This window comes from Culex pipiens, chromosome 3, assembly GCF_016801865.2.
Source record: "Culex pipiens pallens isolate TS chromosome 3, TS_CPP_V2, whole genome shotgun sequence".
In the NCBI taxonomy this organism is placed as follows: Eukaryota; Metazoa; Arthropoda; class Insecta; order Diptera; family Culicidae; genus Culex; species Culex pipiens.
This window is the reverse complement of record NC_068939.1, coordinates 161687681-161714554: the sequence shown is the minus strand read 5'-3', so window position 1 is coordinate 161714554 and position 26874 is coordinate 161687681. Positions and strand designations below refer to the sequence as shown.

Below are 26874 nucleotides of genomic sequence, written 5' to 3'. Positions count from 1 at the left end.
TCGGTGGGTGGGTGGTGTGGGAATGAGGGGGGGGGGGGGGCTCACTTATGCAAACAAAACACCGGCCAGCATCCAGCATAAACATACAGCGTGTTTCTAATGTAAAAGGGAGGGGACATGAAATCTGTTGATGGTGATGATCCTGGCTTTTGCTGGTCTCCGGTGGACGCTGGTGACCATCAGCGCACGTTGTCCTTTGCTAACTGAAGTAGGGTTAGAGGAGATATATTTAGAATACTGTTGGGTGTTGGCTTTAGAAAGTTTTTAAAAAATTGTATAATACATTTGAATTCTTTAGAATCATTGAATCGATTGTAATCAAAAATAACATTTTCATACATTTTCAATCAATTATATTTTATTATTAAACCTTAATTTAAGAGAAAAACATCTATTTCTGCGTAAACTTCTTTGTGAACATTTTTGATCCGACTTTTATTTGCTGACCTTGTATGATCTTACAAAGATTGAAATTGTAAAAAAATGCCGATATAGCTATTTTAAGATTGAAAATCGGTGAAAATTGGTGTGACAAAAACTTTTAAAAATATTTGTACCAGCCTAAGAATTCGAAAATATAAAATTGAAGAAATACAAGCAATAAAAATTTACTTCCAATTAAAAAAATAAATCAAAATTTCCCAAAAGAAAAATACATTTTTTTAGATTTGAAATATTTAAAAAAATCAACTATACATTTTCTCAAATTAATAATCTGTCAAATTTTAAAACTAAATAAAATCAATAATTGACAAAAACAATAAAAAATCTACATCTTCAAAATCAGACCGGAAAATCAGGGGGCAATTTCTTCTAAAAAAAAACTTCAATATTTCAATGGAAATGCGAGTACAATCAGCTGAAATCAATTTAAAATGGATTTCCTGCTTGTTAAAATCATTTTAAGCTTGTTTGGGATTATTAAAAAATCTTTTGAGTTTTAGATAATTTTTGATGTGCAGTACAGCAAAAACTTTTTTTAACCAACATTTTTTTTTCGTCAAAACTCACATTTTTTTAAAAGAAATGATTGCAAAACAACTAAACAAGTGTAAACTATGGCTTGTTATTTCAATTTTTATACTTTTAATTTTTTATCATCGGCCTAAAGAAAAAGCAAAATAAATAAAAATATTAGTTTAGAACAGGGGTGACCAAAGTATGGTCCGCGGGCCGAACGTGGCCCGCGAGGTTATTTTTTGTGGCCCGCGGACCCATTTGGAATGATTTTCAAAAATGGCCTTTTGATGCATCTTTAAATGTTTTTTTTTTAATTCTTAAAAATTTAGGTTAAGGGCCTTTTTTGTGAACTTTTTAAGTTTTTGTTTATATAAACTATTTTTTCCATACTTTGATCCCGATTATAAGAAACAAATTTTGTGTTGAAAAATCTTTCTTTTTAAAACAATATAGGTAATACGTTTAAATATGACTGAAAAGAGTAAATTTTGTAAAAAATATCATCAAACATTTTTGGAAATGAATTATAGAACGTTCGAATTTGATTAAAGCAGGAAATTGTAAAGATATTTTCAGATATCTTCAATATAGGATTATTATAACTTGAAAATCTGTACGTACGATTTTTTATTATCTGGGCCTTATTTGCACTTAAAAACCTTCCACCTCGTGTTTTTAACACATAACGTGTAGGTTACAAATCTAAATCAATTAGGCAGAATTAAATTTATCGAAATTTTATTGTAATAATAAGAATATTTTTTGATAAATCGCTAATGGATATTTAACATTAAAGTTGCACATTATTTAATAATAAAATTTTGCAATTTGACAGGGTTTGTGTCACCCCCTCTAAAAGATTTTTTTCAAAAAAGAAATAAATAAAAACAATTTTATACAAGTGCATCAACTAAATGCCTTTTATTTTTCATTATTTGTGTGCACGATATTTGCAATGAAAAGCAGATAAATAATATTTTATTCACATTTTTTTTTTCTCATATCAATACAATTTATCCAATTGATTAATAGCTTTTTGTACGAAAATATTTACTATTTTTTTCTTTTCTAAAGCCGTTGCAAATATTTTTCTAAGTTTATGTCGCCCTCCCCCCCCCTTGAAGGCCATTCAGGGGGCAAAAAAAATTTTTTTTTCGGAAAACTTCAAAATTTTAATGAAAATCAAAATTTAATCAACTGAAAACCACTTAAAATGCATTTTGCCGCGTTTATAAACATATTCAGCATGATTGAACTGCTTTGAAAACATTTTCAATATTCATGAATTACCAATTGACAGTCCCACGAAAAGTTTTTTTTTGCAGATGTTGAAACCTAGGCTTGTGGCCCCCCTCTACTTTGGTCAGAGCCGAGGGACGTAAACTTAAAAAAAATATTTGCAACGGCCTAAAAACAAAAAAAAAATAGCAGAAAACTTCAACGTATAGACGATTTTTTCAGTTTTATAGAACGAAATTTATAAAAATATCATTTGGCCCACAAGCTCATGTGAGCTTCAAATTTGGCCCGTCATTCAAAAACTTTGAGCACCCCTGGTTTAGAAGACAAAAATGCAATGCACAATTCAAAATGATTTGTGACAAAATTTAAAAAACAGAATGAAATATATAGAATTTGACAAATTTCAGTTTTTCAAAAATGAAAAAAAAGTATTCATAAAAAAGTTTAACCAATTATTCAAATCTCAAACATTTAAACAAACATATTAAATTTACATTTTTTGCAAATATCCAAATTTAAAAAAAAATATAATTTTTTTTTTAAACATAAAAAATCATAAAATAAAAAAAGTTAACAAAAAAAACTGAAACCTATAAAAACAATTAAAAATAAGTTTGACCATGTTTTAACGCTGAATTAAGGGTTTAAACAAATGTGATTTCTTCCCCTTTTCGTGTTTTTTGTAACTTTGCCGGGTTAATTTTTAGACCGCAGCAATGTTCAAAGGTGTAGAGCAGACAATTACACATATTTTGATTTATAAAAATAAGGGGTTTGCTTATAACCATCACGAGTTATTACGAATTTACGAAAAAAAAGTTTTGAATCCGGCGGTAAACCGGCCAGACCTACTGCGTAAAGTTTGCCGCAGAGATGGAGTGTTCAAACAACATTACAGTTCTGAATGTTCAGGGAAGGAAGAGGCGTGGTGACACACCAAATCAACTTAAAAATACCTCCTTAAAATACACGTTTACGAAAAATTTATGAGAATTACTCAGGTCCAAAATAGGTACACTCTTCGCAAATGAATTGCATTGGTAAATCCTTTTCATCCCTCATCGACAACCTGCTCGAATTGTCTCGTATATGTACTCGTGGGAGGGTGAAGGGGTTGGATACGAAACAAGAGGTGTGTAAATTGAATGTGCATTTGAATTTAAATAATGAGCAGTCGACGACGACGACGACCGGTGGAGAGTCATCGTTTGCAGTCATCTCGTTATGCTGATGGCAATCAACAGCAGCAGCTCATTCGTGGGTGGGTCCAGTGTTGTTGTTTATGCTGGGATGGGGCTGGTTCTGCTGGTGGTTTTGTTTGATTAAACCGCGCGGCGCGAAAAGGGGTGAATCTGATGATCGGGAAAGCGGACTGAAAGTGTGGTTGGGGATGCACTTCCCGACCGGTCCGGAGAGGATGCGATGATGTGTTTGCTAATTGAAATTGATTTTGGTGATATAATATGGCGAAATTTCCCGGGATTAAGGTTGGTGGGATTCGATTACTTTAATGGGTAAGCCACTGTTTGATCGGCACTGGTGCGGAACAATGGGTTGCACATTAACTAGTTGGTCAGAGGGACATTCATAATCATCGACCCAAGTGATTGCTGTCTTATATAAAGAAGGCACCAAACCAATCAGAAAATCCTTTATCAAGGTACAGATTTATGAATCTTTCAACTGTCTTTTTGTATGGACATGTGCCAACAGTTATAACCTCAAAAGCTTTTCCCAAATTAATATGCCTACGCAGTGACCTTTTCGCGCGTTCGCACAGTCCACATTTAATTAGCTCTAACAAAACTGTCCAAACCCCGGCAGCCCGGCCATTATCGGCTGCACCAATAACCTTCATTAGGCGCGCAAAGGGGAAAACGCACGTTGGCGATTCGATCGGTCGCGACCTTTTTTACGACCCCGCCGAAATCGTGCAAAAGGACCCAACGCCGGAGTGCTCCCTCGAATTCCCATACGGGCGAAATGGCCAACTCGCAAGAAAAGACGCCCGGGTAATAACAATGATGAAAATAATGAATTCCAATGATATGATATACATTTCGAAGAGATTTAATATTTAATTACAGTCCGGACGAAAAAGACCTTAAACCGTGCGAGGGGGGACCACCCTTAACCTCTTTCATGGAAGGGTGGGCGCGCTAAGCCCTCCAAGAGCAGGTTCCGAGCGCGCACGTCACGCGGGCCCCCTCTAACGATCCGGCTAATAAACGGTGGCCACCTTTTGTGAGCTGGGTCCCAGAAGTTCGGAAGGCTCTTTTGTGTGGTTGCGCGGTTTTTTTTTCTTCGTTTTTGTGCCCGCGTAATGAGGACCTCTGCTGGGGCGTTGAGGCGCATCCAGGATTTGGGCATGAGAAAAGTTTCCGCACCAAATGGCCATTTGTGGGGCGGGGCCAACGACGGCGGTGGCGGCATCTGCATGATCAACGCGAGAGGACTCCCCTCCCCGCTGGCGGGGGTAATGAAAAGGCTTCGAGGTCGTTGGGAGAGTATATTGGAGACAGTGGGAGCAGTGGGGTTAAATAGGTTAAAAAAAACTTTCAAAAACCTCTGTGCATTATTATGTTTAGTACTTCATGATATTTGGCATAAACATGTCTTTGAAAATCTCGAAGAAGCGCCCATTTGACCCAAACTCATCGCTGGGGCAGTATCTTTTGAAAAGTTCATTTCGGAAGGTGGCTATTTGCTCTCTGGGGCCAACACACAAAAGCGATGACCAGGTATGGGACAGAAGTGGCAGCAGCCACCACGGTCCGGGATTCACAAATCCAGACCTTGGTGCCCAGCATCAGTGCCACGATGAGTGGCGCTAATTTCCACCGGTTCACTTTTGATGGTACGTTCTCCTTTTCACTATTTTTATTGGCTAATGATCACCATTTGGCGGCCACCGGTTTACGGCCATATAATTTAAGGGGAAACGATGTGATTTCTTTGGATTTTGGTTCATGATACCGCCTAGATGACTTAATTTAAATGGCCGAAATTAACAAAGCATTAATTTATTTTAAAATTTAAAAATATCATTCACTTGAAAAATTAACGCTCAATCGAACCTCACAACTTCCGAATGTCCAGAAGGCATTCCGCGAGCTAATCGGTCCATAATTCATCTCCGATGAAAATCAACACAAAAAAACGAGTAAATAAAACAACACCAACCACGAAACATTAAAATTATGTTGTCGCATTTCATTTTAATTTATTCCACAACCGACACGTTTTGTTGTAAAGACATTTTCCCTCCTCAAGCAGATACGAATAAAATTTCGACCAGCACGGCACACAGGTTCTGCGTGACCGCGGCCAAAACCCAGGGCATCTTTGGGGCGAGCAGAAATGCGAAACATTTCAATATTTGTTCCTTAATTTGAAACCCCAACCGCGAGCGGGGAAAGGCGCCAATGTCTCGCACTACATGGGGCTGATGATACGCCAAACGACGCGGGGACAATGGCGATCGGGGCGCGCGACCCCTCCTGCGGAAACGAGCAGGTCGAGGGGTGCGACGATTGGTCGAATATTGCCAGAAAGATAAATATTAAAAAAAAATCAAGCGCAGAACATTTTTAATAAATTTCAGATTTCCCGCAAAATCCTGTGATTTCCCGGAAAATGTGTTAAAAATTTCCCGTTTCCCGGGAATTTTGTACGCCCGGGAAATTTGACGCGTAAGGTCGAATGTAGAAGTTCATTTTTCAAATGATCTTAAAGCATTTTCTTAATCTTGTGAGGAAGGAAAAAATCTACCAGAATTCACCCTTCTGAATAATTAAACTTAAAAAAAACTCTAAGCCGTTTTCAAGCTCAATTTTTATAGAATTGAGTCTTTCAGTTTTCTGTTTTTAATAGCACAGGTTGTGTTACTAACACTCAAATTTTAAATGTTTTGAAAATATATTGCAAATTAAGCAAATTAGAAAATTTAAGAGCGAATTTACGAACAGGGCAAATCCCTTTGTATCGGACGTCGTTTGTACTCTAAGTCAACGGAAAGTAGGGAAAATCGGGACACAAAGTTTGAAGGTTAAAAACTAACTAACTAAATTTTGAAATTCAAAATGCATCTGAAGGGGCTCTTAAAAAGCGACAAAATGCGGGGTAAAGCATCCGAATTGGTAAAATCTAAAGAAAGTCATTGGCATTTAAGTGAAAAAATAGGACAATTTTCAAACTCAAATAAAAAAGTATTCCACCTAGATACCAACTTGATTCGACCTTAAGCTGGGGCTTTTTCTTTTAAAGATTTTTTTGGTTGTAAATTTTAGCTCGGGGTACCCCTTAGATTCTATTTTCTGGTGATAATTTTATCTTATTCGTGTTTCTGAGTCAATTTCACAATAGAAACATGTATAAAACGTTTATTTTCATCCATTTTATCCCTTTAAAAAATTATAATAAAAAAATCTTCGATTCACAATAAATTTAATATTTAAATTTAAATAAATTTTATTGAAAATCAATTTCGTTTCCAAAATCACTATAAGTCATCAGAGAAAAAGCGGATTCTTATTTTTGCCTTCCTCACCTTACTGAGGAAAGGCTATAAAATCACTCGAAAAATGAACTTCTTAATTCGACCTCGTAGACCTACCTTCACGTATACCTATCGAGAATCAAATTCTGAGCAAATGTCTGTGCGTGTGTATGTCTGTAAGTCCGTGCACCGAAAAAAATGCACTCGATTATCTCCGGACTGGCTGAACCGATTTGGGCCGTTCTGGTCTCATTCGATCCGTCTTAGGGTCCCACAAGACCTATATTAACTATTATGAAGTTTTGTTAAGTATTTCAAAAGTTATGCTAAAAAAACGATTCTGGCTAAAGTTTGAAAGATTGTAAAAATGGTGGTTTTGTAAGTAAACCCGTCTGATCATACATTTTTAGAAAGGCATTTGAAAGACCTTTCTAATGAGTCCAAAACATTGAAGATTTGATAAGTCTAGCAAAAGTTATGAGCACTTTAGTGTCATTTGTACAGATTTTAGAGGCTGGATCTCAAATATGTTGATGAAAAAGTTGTCCGGATCTATCATGCGACCCATCGTTGGATAGGTAATCAAAAGACCTTTTTAACAAGCCCAAAAGATTGAAGATCTGATAACCCTATCAAAAGTTATGAGCACTTTAGTGTCATTTGTACACATTTTAGAGGCCGGATCTCAAATATGTTGATGAAAAGTTGTTCGGATCTATCCGGAGATCTGGCTCCCGGGATTTTGTTGATTTCAAACTCTCGGGAAAAATGAACAGATATATTTTTTTACTGCCTTAAGGCTTTTAAAACTTTAAATTAATATAACTATTGAAAGTGAACAATTTTCATGAAACGGCCCCGTAGGTGTTGTTCTAATATAACGTCCAATGATTTTTGGGATTCTAGACCCCATACTCCATGTAGATATGTTGTAAGAAGTAAAATTTAGATAAAATTTGTAGATTTGACATTCTTACTACAGAAACAAATATGTACTTAATTGTGAGGAAGGCACCAACCACCATCGGTGGATTAAGTAACGTTTTTTACTTTATTATCCCGCATTTTGTTGCTTTTTGCCTTCCTTACCTTTCTAAGGGAAGGCTATAAAATCACTCGAAAAATGAACTTTTTAGTTAGACCTCCTAGACCTACCTTCATTTGTACATATCGACTCAAAATCACCAGCTGAGCAAATGGGGGTTGGAATCACTCTCTCGAGAAATTAAAAGTGAGAGTGTCTGCAACATGGAGTTAAACTTTCTGTGAAGTTGCTGTGAAGGTTACCATAGCACTTTGAAAAGTTAAACTTCATGTTGCACGCACACACTCTCACTTTTAATTTCTCGATAAATGAGAGGAAGGCACCAACCACCTAAAGGTGGATTAATTAGTAACGTGTTTAAAGCCCTTTCAAATGCATTTTGAATTTTAAAATTTAATTGAATTTTGCCTAGGTAGCCTTTTTAAGATTTTTGACGTTTTTGAATCATAAAACATTGTGTCCCGATTTGCCCCAATTTCCGTTGACCTAGAGTGCTCATATTTTGGCCAGATGCCTATTTTATATGTACAAACAACCCCTGAAAATTCTAGGCAGATTGGTGAGGTCGATGCGAGATCAGGGGGATGCTAAAGGCCGCCATCTTGGGTGATTGAGATTGATAACGCGCGCAAACTGCGCTCAGTGAAAACAAAAATATTTTTTTATCATTAATTCAATTTTTGTTATAAGAAATGCTGTAGTAAAAGTCAAATTACACAGTAGTTAAGTTAAACGTTTCATGTGATAAAAGTACAACTTTAAATGAGGTCATCGGCCCGATGTGTGCTTAATAATCCCAACTTTAGTAGTATATTTTGCAAATAAATTGATAAAAACCACCTCAAAACATACACTAACTTTTAAACGTTCATTGCGGTAAAATTTTACATAAAAACAATAATTGCTTTATTTCCATTTTATGCCTGCAGTTTTTGTACTTTTTTTACAGTGCGCAGTTGCTTTGTTTTGGTTCCGTAACGAACAGCTGTTCTTTTGTGCTGGCGCCGAAATTGACAGCTCCCTTTTGTTCTGGTGCCGAAGTTGACAGCTTGTGTTGGCTGCGGGCGAGCTGCCTGTAGTGAGATATAGATGTCGCCCCCCTGTGCGAGTTAGGTATGCTTTGCTAGTGGACTCGCTCTTAAGAAAAAAATGTGAATTTTGTGATAATTTGTGTATTTCATACAAAAACTTGTATGATGTGAAAATTATTTCTTGCTTTCTTGTTGTTTAATATCTGGGTGCTGAAAAGATAGAATGCGTAACGTGATTTCCGAAAGATCCCCACTGCTCCTCACTAACACAACTGCACTAAAGCTGTAAACATAAACAAAGAAGAAGGCTTTGTTCAAGCTCAAGCGTGACATATTGTTTGCTGCTGAAGTGACTCGTTTTGAAACATCTGATGATATTAAAATTTTCGCTGAAAAATTTAGTTTATCGCACTTTTTTTGTTCGTAGACTGGGCGGCCAAAAGAGTCCTTCTTTGTTTTCAACGTGACGATAAATTGCGTCAGAAGTGGGAGGAATATTGTGAATAAGAAGAGCAACCGAATGGAAGTTACGAGATTATGTATGTTTGAAGCGCAGGGATAATACAGGAGTATACTTATAAGATTATTCAATGTTATTTGGCAGGTGCCATAAACAGTTACTGATAATTCGTTGTAAACAATTCGTAAACATAGGTTTTGCGTGAGACATAGCGCTTATTGAAATGTTAGTGACGAATTATGCCAATCACGATTTCAACTCTTTTCTTAAAATTTGTTGACTTTGAATACCTCAAAAGCTCGACGCCCTCGACTTTTTTATTCCTGACAAAATAAATTATAGATCGATTACAATACTTGCCACTTCTTGGCATCATTTTTCAAACAGTAAATTGGTTCCGCTTTGACAGTTCTAAATTGAGGCCGCTTTGCGCCTAGTTTAATATCCTTACACCCAAAGTTAAAGAACGAGAGGATAGTTCCCACGAAAAGAAACGTGAGGAAAGTGCTATTTTGCGAGAGTATAGTCCTCTCGCGTGTTCATTCGTTCATTGGAACAGTTCATCCTATTGAGTGGCTTATATGGACAAATGACCGCCACCTAATCACCGATCCATGGTGGCCCATACGGCAAAGGCACGATTCAATATGCCGAAGATCTTGGGTTCGAGTCTCGGTACCGGTACTTTTTTTTGATAGATGAGCAACTCTCTACGATATCGGCCGATTTCGACCATTTTTATTTTTTGTATTTTTTTATTTGACTCAATCTTTGTGGGGGCCTTCCCTATGACCAAATATGCTATTTTGTGTCATTGGTTCACCCATACAAGTCTCCATACAATTTTGGCAGCTCTCCATACAAAAATGGTATGTAAATATTCAAACAGCTGTAACTTTTGAGTGAATTTTCTGATCAATTTGGTGTCTTCGGCAATGTTGTAGGTATTGTTGAGAACTATTGAGAAAAAAAAGGTACACGGAAAAAAAATTTGAGGATTTTTTTATCAACTTTTTTTTTCACTAGAACTCAATTTCCCAAAATACGTATTTTTTGATTTTCGAGATTTTTTGATATGTTTTAGAGGACAAAAATCCGCAACTTTTGAGCCATAGAGAAACACGATCAAAAAATCTGCCGCCGAGTTTGATTTTTTTTTTAAATAGTGATTTTTGGAAAAAAAATCGAAGTTTCATGCAAAAACAAGTTTGACATTATTTTTTAATGCAAAATTGAATTTACAATCGAAAAGTATTTTACATATTTTTTGATAAAGGGCTTCGTTTTCTAGATATAGCCACCGAAAGTTTGATTTTAGCGAAATATTTGCAGTTTTTCAATTTTCAAAAATAGTGACCATGAGTGACCATTTCTAAAAATATTTTTTTTTAAAAGTTCAGAAAATTTGCTATTAAATTGTCAAAGAGACATTGAAGATTGGACCTCTGGTTGCTGAGATACAGCGGCTTAAAGAAAAAGAAACACGAAAATTGAAGTTTTCTAAATCTCACCAAAACAACCCACCTTTTTCTAATGACGATATCTCAGCAATTAATGGTCCGATTTTCAATGTTAATACATAAAACAATCGTGAAATTTTCCGATCTCTTCGATAAAAATATTTTGAAAATTTTAAAATCAAGACTAACATTTTAAAAGGGCCAAACATATTACAATATTACGCCCATTTAAAATGCTTTAACATTGATTATTTACATACCATTTTTGTATGGACAGCTGCCAAAATTGTATGGAGACTTGTATGGGTGAACCAATGACACAAAATAGCATATTTGGGTATAGGGAAGGCCCCCACAAAGTTTGAGCCAAATCAAAAAATACAAATAAAATCCATTTCCGGTTTTGGTAGAGAATTGCTCAGATGAACTTTGTATGAAGATGAACCCATGAGAAAAGTACTATCGGTAATTTCGGGTTTTATCCTCTCAGTCCGCACACAGTATCATTTTACTACCGAATCGTGCTCTTTATCCTCTCGTATGCCGATGTCCAGTTCTGGGTGTACAGATTTAAAAAAAAATCAATGCCGTGTTTTTTTTCCCACAATTTGTCTATTATATTGAAAGTAATTAAAACCAGGGTTTAACAAAAATGAACTTGTAAACCTTTTTTCTTAGAAATTCTAAACATTAACGATGCTGTCCTCATAACCATTTGGCAGACCCCTCGTTCTCCCGAATCTGTCCCCGCTAAGTGGGGGCCACCGAGTTGTGCGCTGATTTAAATCGCTTGCGTTCCATTCGCGTATTTACATGAAATTATTATTTACCATTTTCAACTGCGAGTTACCGATCGGCGGTTTTCTTTTTCTGCGGACTCTGTTGTTCAGATTCCACACAAATCTGAGACTCTGTTTTGCTTCGCGCTCGTTCCTACCCAACTTTGAGGGGTCCCAAAAACCAGGGGCTATAGGCACAGACGAAGCAGCGAAAAAAAAAAAAACCTGCCGACACCGACATCTCAGCGCAAATGTTTTGGGGCAGCACGAGAGGATCAACAAAAAAAAAACCCAAAATAAAGACTCCAAAACGATACGACAACAAACGCGATAATGTTTTGATGCTTCCCCCGGCCCCTCCCCCACATTTGCGACAACAAGACCCTTGTGGAGTTAAACGATTTTTGAAAACTTGTTCCCCAAGTCTGCAGGCAAGGACCGAGAATATTGTGTCATTTTTTGAGACTTGTTACCCCACACTCCAAAACGACCCCCTCCACACTCTCTTTCTTGGTTTTTGGGGCTTTTGGAGACCTGCAAAAAAAAAAAAAAGAGTGCAACAGAATTATGATTTATGCTCGCCCTGGGCCTAATTTATTGGATAATTTCCACTCTCGAGGGGGGAATTTTATCGAGGCGAGCATCGAAGCTTGGATTTGTCCACCGGGGAGTGTGTGTTTGTGTGTATGGGCAACAACCTTTTTGGGGGCCGTCTAGACGTTGGATGTCACCATTAGTTAGACGGGGACCCAACAGGATCATCATCACGGACCCACACAGGAGAGTTATTTTTATGAGCCCAATACATGAGCTGGGAGACATTTGGAGTGGGGAAACATGATGCCCGCAAACGGAAACGCAAAAGCTTGGCGAACATAACAATTTTGCAATCATAAAATCATAAATTTAGTCGCCAACATGTGCCCACACGATGATTTGGTGCTGGTGACCATGGTTTTAGGGTAGAGATTAAATTTTGACTGATTTAGGTTTCTTATTTAAAACGGATTTCAGGTGTGGAAAAAATTCTAAATTTAAGACAAAATTGATTTTTTATCTTGAATCATGTATCCAAAATCTCCTTTCATTTTTTGTGCTTCTTGTATATATTTACAAGTTGGACATTCCCCACTCGTTTCACAGTGGCCGATGTCACGTCAAAATTAGCATTCCATTACGTTTACTGGCATCCCGACTCGGTTGGCATTCACCAGATCTGTGCCGCCCTGCACTGCATGAAGCGTAAAATCGGTTCGAAATATACACATAAATCTAGACTCCAACTTGCGCGGCAACTCGGGCCTTTTACTGGGTGCACCAAGTTTTTCCTCCTTTTTTCTCACATTTCTCCCGTTACCGATATTGCACTGGTACCACCACACCATGATACATCCCATAAAACACACTCCGGCCTAGTCTACGATTTTCTGTCCAGGGGGGGGAGGGGGGGGGGGGGTGTTTGAGGCACAGACTAAACACAGAACACCGAAACTAATGCCATAACACCTCGACGAAAAGACCCGAGGGACCGACCGGCAGCACATTATTAATTCATTAAAAACATGACACGAAATTGTCTTTTTGCCACCGGTGTACCTTCCCATTTCTTCGAATTTGTGTTTAACATTTAACATTTAACATTTAACATTTAACATTTAACATTTAACATTTAACATTTAACATTTAACATTTAACATTTAACATTTAACATTTAACATTTAACATTTAACATTTAACATTTAACATTTAACATTTAACATTTAACATTTAACATTTAATACCTACATGAACTTAAAAGAATGAACAAAAAAACTTCCCATACCGGGAATCGAACCCGGGCCTTCCGGGTGAGAGCCGGATATCCTAACCACTAGACAATATGGGACTTGCAATTTTTAATCCAACCGACATGATTTTTACTTTTTGTTGCCTTCCAATAAATTTGAATCGTTAAAATTGACGATAACTTTTCTAGTAAAGTAGGTTATTCTCGAGAATTTCGCTTTTTTCTGAGATTTTTCATTTTGTATTGTTTTATTTGAGTGAAACTTTGTCCACGCATTTTATGTGTCAAAAAAAGCATTTGGCATCATTAGTTTTACCATACAAATTTGCAGGCTGTCAATAAAAAATGGGCATGCCAATATTAGCAAATATTTTGTTTAGGAAAAAAAAATTAAGGAAAAAATAATTACTCGATTTTTTATTTGACTTTTTAATGGTGAAAAATACGGCTTTGATTGAATAAGTTTTAAAATAATTTGAATTATTGTGATTGCATTTTAAGAAGATTATTTTTCGAAACTTTTTAGTTTTTCGCAATTTTAAAAATTTTCAGGTAGGTATTAAAAGCACCCCTACAATTTGTTGTTTTGAGCAGGGAAAGCTTCCTACAATTTTCCATTTGAGCAATTCTCTGAGATTTCGATTATTCGATTTTTTTTGTATTTTTTAATCCAGTTCAAACTTTTTTGGTTCCTTCGGTATGCCCAAAGAAGCCATTTTGCATCATTAGTTTGTCCGTATAATTTTGCATACACTCAAAAAAATGAGTTCGCGTAAACGTGAACAAAGTGCATGCCACCGGGAACCAGGAAGAAAACTGTTAAACTATTATATTGCATTTTTTTGAGTGTACAAATTTGGCAGTTGTCTATAAATTCAAAAATCTGTATCTTTTGAAGGAATTTTTTGATCAATGTGGTGTCTTCGGCTAAGTTGTAGGTATGGATATGAACTACATTGAAAAAAAAATGATACACGGTTAAAAAAATGGTTTTTAATTTCACTTTTTGTCACTAAAACTTGATTTGCAAAAAAACACTATTTTTATTTTTTTATTTTTGATATGTTTTAGGGCACATCAACCAACTTTTAAGAAATTTCCAGAACGCGCAAAAAAAACTTTGACCGAGTTATAAATTTTTGAATCAATACTGATTTTTTCAAAAAAAAAAAAAAACTAAATATTGGTCGCAAAAATATTTCAACTCCATTTTTCTATGTAAAATCGAAATAAAATCAAAATGTACTGCAGTACAATTTTGATAAAGTGAACCGTTTTAAAGTTATAGCCATTTTTAGGTAACTTTTTTGAAAATAGTCGCAGTTATTCAAATTTTAAAATTTGTGCACATGTTTGCCCACCTTTGAAAAAAATATTTTTGAAAAGCTGAGGAAAATCTTCATATTTTACTTTTTTGAACTTTGTTGATAAGACCCTTAGCTGCTGAGTTATTGCCATACAAAGGTTTAAAAACAGGAAAATTGATGTTTTCCAAGTCTCTCCCAAACAAGCCATCATTTTCTAATGGCGATTTCTCAGCAACTAATGGTCCGATTCTAATGTTAAATTATGAAACTTTCGTGAAATTTTCCGATCTTTCCGAAAAAAATATTTTCAATTTGATATCTCGGAAACTATTGGTTTGATTTTTAAAGCAAAAAAGGTTAAACTTTGTGAAATTTTCAGATTTTTTTCAAAAAATAAAAAAAAAAATACTTGATATTTTAAAATGTAGCCCAAAACTTTAGAAAATTACTCACATAGGTTTTTTAAATTATCATTTTATTTTTATTTTTACATTTAGATTTATTACTTTCTTCACACAGTGCAAAAAATTAACACGATAAGTTGATTTTTTTTGCAGATTTTTTTGTTTTTATTTTCAAATTATCTAAAATTTCTCTGTTTTGGTAATTATGTAATTATGTCTGCATTTTGAGAAACGAAAAAGAATTTTGTAAAGTTTTAGCATGATTTATCTTGAATTTTTTCCGTGTGTAAATTTGATGATTTAATCATAGTTTCTTTGGAAAATCTTTGAGAAATTACAAAATTTAAAATAAAAGTTTTGTGTTTTACTTTTTATGATTGAATTGAAAAGTATAAACTGGTCTCCCCCATCTGCAGCTTCATTCAGCTGGTGTCCATTGCTTCTAAACGAGTCCGCAGCCGCGGCCCATGCCGGTTTTGATGATGGCTTTAGCCCACAAATTGCAACTTCGCCATAAATACGAAACCCGGGCGATTTACTCCAGTCACGAGAAAGTGCAAATGTGAGGATCTTTCCTGCAGACCGACCTCGGCGACGACGACGGCGATTAGGAAGTAGGTACTCCAGCAGTGCATGGATTCCCATCCGAACACATCGCTCCAGTCAGTTGGTGCTGTCGATCGCGGATGATGACGGGTTGATGTTAGAATCGTAAAAAAGCCCGGCTGCACTGACTGGGTGCAACACCGCACCAGGTTGGGGAATGGGGCATTGGTGTGCGAACTTCAAAAAGGACAAGATTAAAAAAAATAGAAAATTTTGAAATGATTGAAAGCTGAGAAAATTTAGGATATTCTTGAATTCTTGAATTTTGACAACTGAAAATGTTCAAGTAACGCCAATGACCTGCTCATCCCTCAAAACCCTCATAAACCGGTGTGTGTGTGCAGAAAGGTCTGCCAGACTCTTCCCAGCGGACGCCGGCGCGTTGATGCGAGGATCACGCAAGTCCGCGCGACCATCCTCGCAAGATGTCCGGGCCAGAAGCAGCAGCAGCTTAGCCACACTTATTACTATTATGACTTCCAGTGATGGCCGGGTTGATCGATATTCGATCCCAGGTTCGTTACAGTTTCTGCGGCTGAGGCAGCACCTTTCCCGCATTTTGTGGTCCCGCCAATTAATAGTCTTTCACACAAACTCTCTCACACACACACAGAGGCTGCGTGCTCGTGTGGACCTGGCGAGGATTTAGCTTAACATTATCATTAAGCAGTCCGGTTGTAATTAGCCTTCTCCTCCCGCAACTCCGTCGTTCGCCGAGGCGAGTTCCGAGATTTTTCCTCGTCGTTCGTTCGTGCAGAGTTGCACCTTCCCCTCCTTAATGTGGATCGCGGGATTTCGGGCCGTGCGAGGGATGTCAGGGAGGGGTGAAAATGTTCCCACGCACGCATTTTCGAGCGATGGGCTTCCAGGTGATGGTGATGATGATGGTGTGTGCAGTGCAGGTGAGTGAGATTTGTGGTGATCTTCGTGATCGTGACCGTGGTTGGGATTGGCGATGAGTCAAATGTTTCGGCGATTGATCACGTGTAGGAAGTGAAATTTTAAGAATGAGAGAATGACCATTCAATTGATGAAATATAAAATAAAATGGCAATAATTGTGGGTTGATATATATTATAAACTATTGATGACTATTTCAATAACATGTAGACCATTGAGGATCCTTGAAGATCTTCAAAAAACATTGAAGAAAAGATTCTCGAATTTTACTCTCAATCAATTGTTGTACACATCATGGAGAGTGTTTGGTGAAAATATGAACATTTTTGGGGGTCATCCATAGAAACTGGGTGGTCGATAAACGACGTACTTTTGGTATTTTGATATTAACTCGTATCCAATCCGTTCAAATATAGGCAATATGGGTATCAAACTTCATGATTTTGAATGGCCCATTCAGACAAGATAATTTGAGGTCAATTTTTGAACCATGGCCACTCGGAACCTGGGTGCTGAAAAGACAGAATGCGTAACGTGATTTCCGAATGCTCCCCACTGCTCCTCACTAATACAACTGCACTACAGCTGTAAACATAAACAAAGTAGAAGGCTCTGTTCAAGCTCAAGCGTGACATACTTTTTGCTGCTGAAGTGACTCGTTTTGAAACATTGTGGATCTAATGATATTAAAGTTTTCGCTGAAAAATTAAGTTCTTCGTGATTTTTTTTCGTAGACTAAACGATGAGCGGTTAAAAGAGTCATTCTTTGTTTTCAACGTGATGAAATATTGCGTTGGAAGTAGGGAAATTTTGTGAATCAGAAAAGCAACCTCGATTTCATCTCTTTTCTTAAGAGAGCTCGACGCCCTCGACTTTTTTATTCCTGACAAAATAACTTATAGATCGATTACAATACTTGCCACTTCTTGGCATCATTGTTCAAACAGTAAATTGGTTCCGCTTTGACAGTTCTAAATTGAGGCCGCTTTGCGGACAACTATTCTGCACCCAGCTCGGAACCGTTTCTGGGTACCCCCGGGGAACCTATGATGTGGCCAATATCATATCAAAGCAAAACCCATCAATATGGGTATCAAAGTTCTTCATTTTGTCAATACATCTCAAAAATGGTCTTCCAAAAATTTTTCTGGCCACTGGCCACTCCGGAACCGGTTCCGGATTTCCCCCCGGGTAAATCTTCGGAGTGGCCAATATCATATCAGGGCAAAGCCCATCAATATGGGTATCAAAATTCTTCATTTTGTCAATACATCTCAAAAATGGTCTTCCAAAATATTTTTCTGGCCACTGGCCACTCTGGAACCGGTTCCGGATTCCCCCCCGGGGAAATCTCCGAAGTGGCCAATATCATATCAGAGCAAAGCCCATCAATATGAGTATCAAAATTCGTCATTTTGTCAATACATCTCAAAAATGGTCTTCCAAAATATTTTTCTGGCCACTGGCCACTCCGGAACCGGTTCCGGATTCCCCCCCGGGGAAATCTTCGAAGTGGCCAATATCATATCAGAGCAAAGCCCATCAATATGGGTATCAAAATTCTTCATTTTGTCAATACACCTCAAAAATGGTGTTCCAAAATATTTTTCTGGCCACTGGCCACTCCGGAACCGGTTCCGGATTCCCCCCCCCCCCCTGGGAAATCTGCGAAGTGGCCAATATCATATCAAAGCAAAACCCATCAATATGGGTATCAAAGTTCTTCATTTTGTCAATACATCTCAAAAATGGTCTTCCAAAATATTTTTCTGGCCACTGGCCACTCCAGAACAGGTTCCGGATTTCCCCCCAGGGAAATCTTCGAATTGGCCAATATCATATCAGAGCTATGCTCATCAATATGGGTATCAAAATTCTTCATTTTGTCAATACATCTCAAAAATGGTCTTCCAAAATATTTTTTTTAGACCATTTTTGAGATGTATTGACAAAATGAAGAATTCTGATACCCATATTGATGGGCTTTGCTCTGATATGATATTGGCCAATTCGAAGATTTCCCTGGGGGAAAAACCGGAACCTGTTCCCGAGTGACAAGTGACCAGAAAAATATTTTGGAAGACCATATTTGAAATGTTCTGCAAAAAAAAAGAATATTACGTGTTATTTAAAAAAAAAACATATTTAACCCTTTACTGCCAGTACGAAATAGAGATTTATTACGTTTCTGTATACCTAGTTTAATTTGGAATTAAATTGAATTAGTATCAGTTAAAAAACTTGCAATAGTAAATATTTGTTATTAACAGTTTGAAGTAAAAATTTTATGGAGCACTTGTCCTGGGGTGTAAGAGGGTTAATTATGAAAATGCAAGACTGATTGTGGGATGATGCTAATTTATCGTATGATTAAATCATCTTTTTGTGTTATAAAAATCATTTATTAAGCTGAAAACTATGTGACAAAATAAAACCATGAAAATAATTCAAAAGGTACTTCCTATTGTTTCAGAGGTGCCCTGATAATGCAAACATATTTTAAAGAATTGCTTCCAATATTTTAAAACATTAAGAAACTCTCAAAATAGATTTAACATTTATTTAAAGCTTTTATCAACACCAATCAATTGGTTCCAAAAGTCTTATTTCCAAGCAATGATAAAGCTTATTTTTTTGATTTTGATTTTTGATTCTTTATTTTAATTTCGGGAATTCCCGGGAAAAAAAATAAAAAAAAAACGGGATTCGGGAATTTCCGGTTTTGAGAAAATCCCGGGAATTTTGTCCCGGAAATTTCCGGGATGGACGTACTACGGGTACTGGATTGGAATTTATGGAGACTTGTATGGAAGGAATGATATAAAATGGCTTTTTTGGTTAGACACATTTTTTAACAATTCAAGAGATACTCACTTATACTTAAAAGGGGTTAAAAATACTTTTAATCGTCGGATGATGTTAATTTGATGTAATAAATTTAACTGCTTATGTATCGAATAAGGATCGACTATTTGCAAGACACTTATTTTATGTAGTAAGAAAAACTTTGACCAGTTTTACGCTGTTGACAAAAAAAGCTTCCCATACCGGGAATCGAACCCGGGCCTTCCGGGTGAGAGCCGGATATCCTAACCACTAGACAATATGGGACTTGCTCTTTGATATGTCTAAAATGACATCGCACCCGACTTCAACCAAATTATGGTGATCATTTTCGAGGAGCACGTTTTCGTTTAAGCAGAATATCAATTTTCCGGTTCAACGCAAAAAAAAAAATGCCACCGGCGCTTGTAATGTTTAATTTAAGTTCAAATCTTCGTCACAAAGCAAAAACAGGGAACCCGCTCACGGTAAGCAGGTGATAGTTTCAAACGGCGGCGAGCTAATACTAATCCCCGAAAGTGCCCGTCAAAGGGGTGTCTCAAAGGTTTTTGGGACCCCAAGAACCAAGAATTTAAAAACACATTTCGCGTGGCGAATTGCGCTACGCTTCCCATTTCGCTTCAACCCCGCGGGGTCACGACTCGGACCTCGCAGCAGACCGTCGAGAGAGGATAACAGATATTATAACTCATTTATAACCTCAAATTAGGCGAATTTGATTAAATGGTAAGCCTGGTGGTGGATTAGCAGTGTGTGTAACCCTTTTTTTTTTTGTTCGTTTTGTATTTCATTACGACCGCTCATTACCAGCTGGCGAAAATAAGGGGAAAAGTTCATTTTTCGCCTTTCCTGGTGCAGAACGTCGTTATTTTGAGGTTAGATTTGCGCGCGCTCAAAAGTCGCTCGCAAGTTTGATCGAACCCGCGTATTACGCATCGGGTCGTCGTGTCAGAGTGCGCGCATTTTATCGAAGCCCATCTTTACGGCAGTTGGACGATTGTTCTGACGGATGTGTAATTCGTGCGCTCTTGTACATGCACACCACATGTCAGGCCGCACATGGTCATGCCCGCGCCCGAATGTGTGGTGTATGCAAGTGGCCCTGTAAAATGCGCTCAAATTGTTCCAATTTGGATAGCGCGGGTGAAGTTTAATGAACAAACTTTGAACGCAGCAAGCGCAAAACGAAAAAATCCTTACCGGAAAACTTTACCCGGTTGCCCTCTAGTCCGTATCATCGGCATGATCCAAGCAAGCGACGATTTTTTCGCGCTCGATTGGGGATGTACATTCGATGCCATAATGGCCACCATTTGGTTGTCAGTTTGACATATGCCTTTAAAATTACGACATTTTTAAATTAATCTAAACTTGTTGGTAAACTTGTAGACTTGTAGACTTGAAGACTTGTAGACTTGAAGACTTGTAGACTTGTAGAGTTGAATAATTTCAAGCATAATTAGCACCCCTAACTCGTACGCCATTATTTTGCGTACATTAAGCGTCGTTCTTGCCGAAACAACAACAGCAACAAAAACAGCCAGAAAACTCCATCGAGTCAATATGGCGTCGCACTGATTGGTGATGGAAAAAGTTTTTCCTTTCATGGAAATGCAACCAACCTGCCTGCACCGCATCCACATGCCGAACTCTGCTGTCTGCTGCATGTCCTGCCCGACTTTGCCGGAACAGGTTGCGCCCAACGGAACAACGGAAAAATGCAACGCAAGGCGGCAACAGTCACGACGGGGAAAAACAATTAAAACTTGGCAAATTATTAAAACCACACACACAAGATTGTGATCAAATGACTTTTCGACGAACGCCATGAACATGAAATTCTTGCGTGCATGTAGTGAACTTTTTCGTATCAAGTGCCATAATGGCGGACGCTATAAAAAAATCAACAGTTTGACGTTTGTGGACACAATCTATGATATTTAACATTTTGTCAACCTAAATCAACCCCCAAATTACGCTTGTGACGATTTTATGGCAGCCGCCATTATGGCATCAAACGTCAAACATCAAACGTCAAACGCCAACTGCACCACAATGACGCCATTGACAGCGCAGTTGCTTATTTTGTTGCAAGTCCGCCAAATCCGTTCTCACGAGAACGCTCTTTTCACCGGAAAATTTGTCCATAAACCGTTGGGTTGGGAAGCCGGCGTGATGGAGGAGACACGCCACACACATAACATTTTGTGCGCCCTCCTTTTTTTCCTCCTGCAGGACAGCCAAAATTAACCTGCCACCAGAGCGCAGATTCCCACATTCGGAGAGCGGGGCCACCGGAGATCCCCATGGGAGTTTGCAGCTCCATTCATAAAACCAATTTCGAGGCCCAACGGCGAAAAAAAAAACGATTAGCCAATAAATACCAGAACCCGGAGGAGGAGAAGGAGCAAAAACGGGCCGACTATCAAATCACGACCTCAAACCGGGTGCAGGATCGGTTGCAGCAGCCTGATGCTTCTTCCAAAAGGGAACTCTTTGGGGCAAAAATTCTGGTGGATGAGCCGCGGAAAAAATCACATGTGAAAAGGGCGTACCAGAACGTCAGTGAGGGTTGATCTTTATGGTTGTTTCGATTTATGAACTTTTTGACTAGAGGACAGGTAAATTAGTGGACTTCTTGTGCTGAGGACTTGAAGACTTGAACTTGTGCAATTTTACTTCTACACGGAGAAAAAAGAGTTCCCGAAATCGTGAACACCCGTTCATGAAATTGGGAACCACGAACAAAGTGTTCAAATGCCATGGTACGATTTTCAAAAACGTACCATGGAATTTGAACACTTTGTTCGTGGTTCCCAATTTCATGAACAGGTGTTCACGATTTTGGGAACTCTTTTTTCTCCGTGTAGCCAGTATTCATTCGTCCATACAAAACGATATCATAATATTTGGAAGTCGGTATCTAATGGACAGGTCTGGAGTTTTTTTTTTGAAAACGTCCAGTAAACCAAATTTTCAGTTCTTGCTTTTTGGGTTGTTTTTGAAACCGCCTTGAGTCAGGGGTATTAAAAAACACCCAACAAGCAAAAACTGAACATTTGGTTTACTGGACCTTTTCAAAAAAAAAAAAGACTCCAGAGATATTAAACAGATTTGGGCAACTTGGGATTGGTGAAATATCTAACCCTGATTGCTGATTCGCTATCCAAAGCTGACAGCCCAAATCAAAATGACAGGAGAGATTTTACTAAAAATAATGGTGTTTCAGCACATATTTGCGTACTTTAACCAAAAAACTAGCTGGAACCGGCAGCATGGATGTTTTGACAGATCATCAGTTCGAGACCAAAACAAAGCAAGAGAACGTCTCGTCTCGTGTTTGATTCTGTTTGAACGCGGAGTTTTGTGAAGATTTTGTGTTTTGTTTGAAAGTGCACGTGCAAAAGGTGGTAGAATTCGTGAAGTGAATGAATTAAAAGCCAGGAAGACTTTCTGCGGGACGGCATCTGAAGAAATGTTGCAGTTGATTAGGTGAGAAGTTTTTTTGTGTTGAGGGAGAGTGGAAAGAACTTGAGCCTCTCATTTTTGTTTGGACGGTGCGTAAGTAAAAACATGTAGGGGAAAAGCACCTAATTCCAGCGTGCCTCTAATGTTGGCAGGTCAAACTTTCTCATTCAATTAAAGCTAATTAAAAGCGTTTTCAACTGAAATAGCTCAATAAGAAGTGAACAAAAGTTTTGCAAAATAAGTTGTTTAACTAGTGAAAATCAGCAATTTGGATGGAGTTAGGAGCAAGTGGTAAACCTGCCAAACATACGAGAAATTCCCCTACTTAACATAAATGGGGGACATCCCTAAACAACGTGAACACATTGGCGGGGGAGGGGGAGGCTGGCGATTGTCCACACTTTACTTTTTTGTGTGGACATCTGTCCACCTGATGGGCGGCGGGTACAGAATGCCTAGATATAGATTGGCCAATGTTTGAAAAATCCGAAAGAGAAGGGTACCTGACGCCTTTTAAGAACATCAAAGAATAGTGTTAAATAATGTTAGATTTATTTAAATTATGTTTTTTAAGTGAAATTAATAAAAACTAAGTGAAATCAAGTTCAATCAAATTTTATTTTGTAAAATTATTTAAATTTAATAAGTTGATTTGAGTTAAATAACATTTGGTTAAATTTTGAAAAAAACAATTAAATTTAGTTAAATTTAGTCACATTGATTAAATTTGGTTAAAATTAGTTGAATTTAGTAAAATATAGATAAATTTAATAAAATTTTGTGAAATAAAGCAAAATTTAGTTAAATTTAAAAAAAAAAATAAAATTAGTTCCTTTTTGTTTAATTTGGCCAAATTTGGTTAAATTAAGTTGTGTTAGTTAAATTTAGTAGAATTAAATAAGAATCAAGTTAAAATTAAGTAAAATAAAGTAAATTATGTAAAGTTAAGTAAAACTGAGTGAAATTAAGAAAATCCAGTAAAATTTAGTGAAATTAAGTAAAGTTATGTAAAATTAAGTAATATTATGTAAAATTACGTAAAATCAAATGAAGTTTACTACAATTAAGTAAAATTGAGTTGAAATTAAGTTGAATTCTGTTAAAATATATTAAATTAAAATAAATCAAGTTAAATTAAGTAAAATTGAGTTTTATCAAGTTAAATAAAATTAAATAAAATGAATTGAGCTAATAATAATATTAAGAAACATGTACTGTCCATGTTCAGATAAATGTCCCGTATGCAAAAACAGCAAGCTGAGAAAAACGCATTTGAAGTTTGTCTCACACATAAGGTTACGTGTTAAGTTTTCGCGAAAAAAAAACTGGATTTTTCTTCTGATTTCTACAAAAAAGTACTGGATGTTATAGGCTTTTCTGAACCAAACTGCATCATTAACTCAAAAACGATGAAAATGCATATGGGAAATTTATGCGATCATGGGCCGTGGAGTTGAATTTAGTCAAATTTATGTACATTTATTTAAATTTTGTTACATTTGGTAGAATTTAGTTAAATTTCATGTCATTTGGAAAAAAAATAGTTAAATTTAAAGTTATATGGTAAAATTAAAAAAAAATGAATTAAGTTAAATTAAGTTGAATTATGTTAAATAAAGTAAAATTAAGATAAATCAAGACAAATTTAGTTACTTTAAGTTAAATTATGAAAAATTATGTAAAATTAAGTAAAATCAAGTTAAATAAAACTGAATTAAGTTAAATTAAATTTATTTTGCTAAATTTGGTTAGATTTGCAAAAAATAGTCATATTTAGTTATTTTTCATAACATTATTTTAATAAGGTTCTTTTCGGTACCGAGACCTGGTTAGGACCGAGTCGGCTTTTGTAATTACATTTTACTTAAAGCTAAGAGTAATTACAGAGCATCTAGTGTGTAAATGTTAGTGGGAGGGGAGCCGATTTCCCGCGGCCAACTCGGGGTTAGTAAGGAAGCGATTGATGTTTAAAGACAAGGCGTGGGAAGGGAAGGGGATCATGTAGGGGTCTTGGTTGGCTATGCTGGCCTTTTTTTTGTCCTCAGCCACAACTCGGTGTCCAGCTGCTGGGCGCGATCTTGCTCTGCTTCCGGTGCAAACCAGAAACGACGGCTTTGTGTAAAGGCGAGTTATACTAACTGAAGAAAAACTAACTGGAGGAAAACTAACTGAAGGAAAACTAAATGGATATTTTGGAATCTGAGAGGAACTGATAAATGAAATTTAGTTAAATTTGGTTAAGTAAATTTAGTGAAATGTAGATATAATTATTTAAATATGTTTAAAACTAGCCAAATCAGCAAACTTTATAATAATATAAGATAAAACTAGCTGAATTTAATTACTTGTAAAAACGAGGTTAAGTTCGTTCAATTTGATTTAATTTCTGTAAATATTAGTTAAGATCAGTTCAATTTTGGAGAATTGAGTAAAATTAAACTAGCTAAAAAGATGTGTGGAAATGCCTGGCTTTGCAGCCATCAATCGAAAATTTCGAAAATTATTCCAAAAAAACTTGTTGAAATAGTCTCAAAAATACCTTAAACAGACTTTCTGGAAACATACAGCTTTTGAGACTGACATCATTTTTCCAGATTGCAAATTAGTAAAATTTACCAATAATTTAGCTGGATTTACAGTTTTTGTAACCAGTTTCCAACTGTCAAATTCTGGATTTTTAGGATTTTAAGCTTAAAAAATGGTGGTTGAAAAAACAACAATTTTTTTAGTATTTTCAGCTAAATTTTAATAAGATTCACGATAAACCTTCTTTTTGTGTGTTTGTTCTTGTTCACATTGCGTGCTCTTTTTTTTGGTTTATTACAGGTCAAACATTAAAACGCGTTTTTCTCAGAACGTCAAAAAGCCACGCCAGCGTTCATATCCATAATTTAACCTAATACTTTTAACTTCTCGGTTCCTCGAGAATTGTCACTTTCTAGTTGTCAGGCAGGCTTTAAGGAACCTATTTTTATGTCAACTCTCAAACTCGAGAAAAAGAGGGATTTTTTTAATTTTTTCTTGAGCTTTAAGTGATAAATTCAGAGAATCCAACGTATCTCCTTAAAATTCCGTAAAATTGTCTCAAGTTGCCCTATCGCGAGACAAATTTCGCTCGACCACAAAGTCACGACCCAATACGTCTTCGTCGTGCCCAAGCCCCAGCAACACACCAGCAAGTGCACTCCACACACCACTTTGTAAGGTGCCAGCCTGTGCATATATGTGTGTCGTGCACTGCTGCACACACATAATTTCAGCGTAAAATATTGTCGCTAGTATATTAATTTCGCCCCGCCTCAGAAAAAGAAATACGCCGCCGTTCTTCGCCCCGTAGTGTCCACTCTCCACACCAGGTTCCTTCGATCGCCGTCGTGGTTGGGGAGTTTATATTTTCTCATTTATCGCTTCTCTCTTCCCCTCCCTCTCTTCTCTTAGCCCAAACATTCGTGTGACAGTTCTTTGTCATGCTTCGTTTCAGCGACTCTCGTTCTCGCGCGGTTGTGCGCTCGCTCAGCGGAGAAATGTCACCACCTGGAGCGGTCACTTACCCACACAAACACGCAAACAACTTCTCGAGCCGATCGCTGTCATTGCGCGCACAAACGTCACAAACGGTCGCGCGCGATCCAAGCAAGCCGGTAACAAGTTTCAACAAGACACCCGCGTGGTGGACAACAGAAGTGTGAAACGAGAAATTGGCAACAAGAGGAGCGCGGAGGAGGAAAAAACGATGAAAAGTTGAAATCACAGCAATCGGTGGAAAATAAAACAGCAAGAGGGCCGCCGCCGCCGCCGCAGCAGCAGCAGCAAAAAAAACTAATAACAGTCGAGCATGCACCGTACCGAGGTTTTGCGATAAGCCATCGTTGGAAGCAAGAAGACGACAACGAGGACGACGGAGTCGGCCATGGAAAACAAGGCGCAAGAAGGGATTAATGACACCGTCACGACAAATATTGCGCGCACATTCCAACGCGGTGTGTGCACTGGAGAGTGAGGTAAGAAATTACTTGTTGCTGGGCCGCTGCGAAAAAGTACGTCGGTGAAGGTAGTTTGAAGGCTGAAGAGAAAGAAAAAAAAC

The 26874-nt window shown here is 37.2% G+C and overlaps 2 non-coding genes across 2 annotated transcripts; both read right to left on the bottom strand.

Moving 5' to 3' along the window:
• Window positions 1-13288: 13288 nt before the first annotated feature.
• Trnae-cuc (transfer RNA glutamic acid (anticodon CUC)) lies at window positions 13289-13360 on the bottom strand. Its single transcript has one exon. It is a non-coding gene; the product is annotated as a tRNA-Glu (tRNA).
• Window positions 13361-19517: 6157 nt separating this feature from the next.
• Window positions 19518-19589, bottom strand: Trnae-cuc (transfer RNA glutamic acid (anticodon CUC)). Its single transcript has one exon. It is a non-coding gene; the product is annotated as a tRNA-Glu (tRNA).
• Between the last annotated feature and the right edge of the window lie 7285 nt (window positions 19590-26874).